This window comes from Phaseolus vulgaris, chromosome 5 (assembly GCF_051622355.1).
Source record: "Phaseolus vulgaris cultivar YP4 chromosome 5, ASM5162235v1, whole genome shotgun sequence".
NCBI classification, from domain to species: Eukaryota; Viridiplantae; Streptophyta; class Magnoliopsida; order Fabales; family Fabaceae; genus Phaseolus; species Phaseolus vulgaris.
In genome coordinates, this window is record NC_143502.1 from 21,685,658 (window position 1) to 21,689,864 (window position 4,207).

The following is a 4,207-nucleotide window of genomic DNA, read 5'->3' on the forward strand; positions in this document are numbered from 1 at the left end:
TTCCTAAACTTTCTCAAGGTCAAACACCTATTTACACAAAGTTTTAGCCATGTCTTCCTCTTCTCACTCTCCAAAGTCTATTGAAAGTGAAGTAAAATTTTTGAAAACTCTTTTGAAAGAAGTATCACAAGCGTTACAATTAATTTCTTTTAGACAATTGGAGAATGAGAACAAAATCAATGAGATGGCTAAATCTCAAGAAGAGAAATCACAAAAATCACAAAAAAAAAAAAAAAAACTCATACTCATGCATCTAGGAGTAATGAGTCTCTAGGGGAGGGAAGCCTTAGAATTAATGACTACTACTAACCACCCCCTAGAAGGAATAGGCAAAGGGAGCAAGAGGTGCCAAGGGAAACTAGAGTAGACCTACTTTCATGGAAAAGAAAATGTAGAAATCTATCTAGATTGGGAAATGAAGGTAGAGCAACTCTTTGCTTGCCATAGGGTAAGTGAGGAACGTAAAGTACCCTTAGCCGCCCTTAGCTTCCAAGGGAACGCCATGTATTGGTGGACCTCTCTCGAAAGAGAAAGGCGTCTTCATAGGGAACCTCCCATTACATATTGGAATGACCTTAGGGGAGCCCTAAGACGCCGACACATACCTTCCTACTACCATAGGGAGTTGATGGACAAGCTCCAAAGACTCCAACAAAAAAACATGAGTGTGGAAGAGTATAGAAAAAAAATGGAGCTCTACATGATGAGAGCCTCCATTAGAGAAGAGGAGGATACCACAATAGCTAGGTTCCTTAGTGACCTATCACTTGAGATAAGAGATAGAGTGGAGCTCTTACCTTATCAAGACTTGAATGATTTGGTTCAACTTTGCACTAAAGTTGAGCAACAAATTTTACGCAAAACATCAAGTCAAAAGGTGAGCCCTTACTCTAACTTTTATCCCAAAAAAGTTTAGAAGGGAGGGTAGTACATCCAAAGAAAAACCAAAAGAACCTACCAAACCTTTTACCAAAGAAACCTCCACCCCACCCATCCGAGCTAGAGATGTCAAGTGTTTCAAGTGCTATGGTAGAGGGCATGTGCAAGCACAATGTCCAAACCAAAGGACTTTGTTTCTTAAGGGTGTAGACGAGTACACTAGTGGCGAGGATGAGCCTAGTGAGAGAGAAGAGGGGGGAGAGGATGAGAGGGTAGCTCCACTAGAGGGAGAATTGCTTATGATTAGGAGAACCCTCAACAATCACCCTAGCACATCCATTGAAACACAAAGAGAGAACATATTTCATACAAGATGCAATGTTTTAGAAAACATATGCTCTCTCATTGTGGATAGTGGATCTAGTTGCAATTGTTGTAGTGCTAGGATGGTGGAGAAGTTTAAGCTACAAGTAGTTCCTCACCCAAAACCTTATAAACTTCAATGGCTTAATGAAAATTGATGGAAAAGGCCCAAGCACAAGCCCACATGCAAGCCCACCAAAGGGTAGATTTGGGCCAACCATAGAGTTATGGCCAAGAGGATCCAAGAAGACGTTCTTTTACATGTTCAAATGCCATAAACTCTAGTGTAGAGTAGACTTTAATTTCTTGTCAAAATTAGCATAGGAACTTTATTTGTAATTTTCTTAGAATTAATTTTGGCACCTAAAACACCAACCTAGGTAAACTTAGAGTTTCTAAAAAAACCTCTAAATTTACCAAGGCCGATCTAGAAAGCCCATGGAGGGGGTGAGCATAAAAACTAGACACACCCCTCCCCATGTGCTCATTTGTGCACCCATGTGCCATGTGCACCCATGTGCTTCACATTTACATTTCATTTGGCTAGCATTAGGGTTGCATTATGGTCCTCCTTAGCCTATAAAAGGAGGAGCCTACACCTTGTATTTTCAAGTTTATTATGAGTAAAGTTATGTTGCCATTTTGTGCCAAGCTTTGCTTCTCCCTGGAACTCTAGGCTCTAAACTTCACATCCTTCACCTTTCCTTGGGCTGGCCGAACCTCCCTATAATCATACCTATCATGCACCTTCAAGATCAACACCACTCCTAGGAGGATCTTGCACACACTCATACATAGCTTCCGCACCATATCTTACATGATTCAAGAAGACCTTCATGAAATTTGCCATCAAAAATAGGGAACTGCATGTAGACAAGCAAGTGAAAATCAAGTTTTCCATAGGGAACTACAAAGATAAGGTTTTATGTGATGTAGTACCTATGGAAGCTTGTCATATTTTATTAGGGAGACCATGGCAATTCGATAAGAAAACCTTGCATGATGGTCTCACTAACGAAATTTCCTTCACCCACAAGTATAAAAAGTTTGTACTTAGTCCTTTACCACATTCTCAAGTGGTAAAAGACCAAATACAAATGAAGCAAAAGAGGGATGAGGAAAACAAAAAAAAAAAAAAGCGCTAGAAAAAGAGAAAATCCTTAGGGATAGGAAGGCGTGGGAGAAGAGTGTTCCTTCCCACAAGGTTGGTCAACTAGAAAAGCCTCTTGAAAACGTTTTTGAAAATTTGCTTCTTGTTGAACAACCAAGCCTTATCTTTTGTAAAGGAGCACTTACATGCACTGCCACAAGTAGTGAACTTATGAATTTACCTCCTCAAATAGAAAATCTTTTAAGTGAATTTGAAGATCTATTCTCCCATGAGGGGCCCATTGGGCTTCCTCCTCTTAGGGGGATAAAACATCAAATTGACTTCATTCCGGGGGCAAGCCTACCAAATAGGCCTGCTTATAGAACCAACCCCGAGGAAACAAAGGAGATAGAATCACAAGTTCAAGACTTGTTGGAGAAGGGTTGGGTTCAAAAGAGCCTAAGCCCTTGTGTTGTACCTGTCTTGTTGGTGCCCAAAAAGGATGGAAAATGGCGCATGTCTTGTGATTGTCGAGCAATCAACAACATCACCATCAAGTATAGGCATCCAATCCCAAGGCTTGACGATATGCTTGATGAATTGCATGGGTCAAATCTATTCTCCAAAATTGACCTTAAAAGTGGATATCACCAAATTCGAATCAAGGAGGGTGATGAGTGGAAAACCGCTTTTAAGACCAAATTTGGATTATATGAGTGGTTGGTGATGCCCTTTGGGCTTACTAATGCCCCAAGTACATTCATGAGGCTTATGAATCACACCTTGAGGGATTGTATAGGTAAATATGTAGTAGTTTATTTTGATGATATCTTAGTATATAGTAAAACCCTAGAAGACCATCTAAGTCACCTTAGGGAAGTTCTTCTAGTGCTTAGGAAAAATAGTCTTTTTGCAAATAGGGATAAGTGTACCTTTTTTGTAGATAGTGTAGTTTTCTTAGGCTTCATAGTAAACAAAAAGGGGGTGCATGTAGATCCCGAGAAAATCAAAGCCATCCGCGAGTGGCCAACTCCACAAAATGTAAGTGATGTAAGAAGTTTTCATGGGTTAGCTAGCTTCTATAGAAGGTTTGTGCCTAATTTTTCTAGCCTAGCTTCTCCTTTGAATGAACTTGTTAAAAAAGATGTTGCATTTTGTTGGAATGAAAAGCATGAGCAAGCCTTTCAAAGGCTAAAAGCTCAACTCACCAATGCACCCATTCTATCTCTCCCAAATTTTTCCAAAACTTTTGAGATAGAGTGTGATGCATCGGGGGTAGGCATTGGTGCGGTTTTGTTGCAAGGTGGACACCCCATTGCTTATTTTAGTGAAAAACTCCATGGTGCCACCCTCAACTACCCCACCTATGACAAAGAGCTCTATGCTCTTGTGCGAGCCCTAAAGACTTGGGAACACTACCTTGTCATCCATAGTGATCACGAGTCTCTAAAATATTTAAAGGGCCAACACAAGCTCAACAGGAGACATGCTAAATGGATGGAATTTCTTGAACAATTTCCTTATGTAATCAAATACAAGAAAGGAAGCACCAATATAGTGGTCGATGCTCTTTCAAGACGGCATACACTCTTTTCAAAATTGGGTGCCCAAATTCTTGGATTTGACCACATAAGAGAGCTTTACCAAGAAGATCAAGAACTCTCATCCATCTATGCCCAATGTCTACATAGAGCGCAAGGAGGTTACTATGTGTCCGAGGGATATCTTTTTAAAAAGGGAAAACTTTGCATTCCCCAAGGAACACATAGGAAACTCCTTGTCAAAGAATCACATGAGGGGGGACTCATGGGCCATTTTGGAGTTGATAAGACTCTAGATCTTTTAAAAGCAAAATTTTGTTGGCCACACATGAGG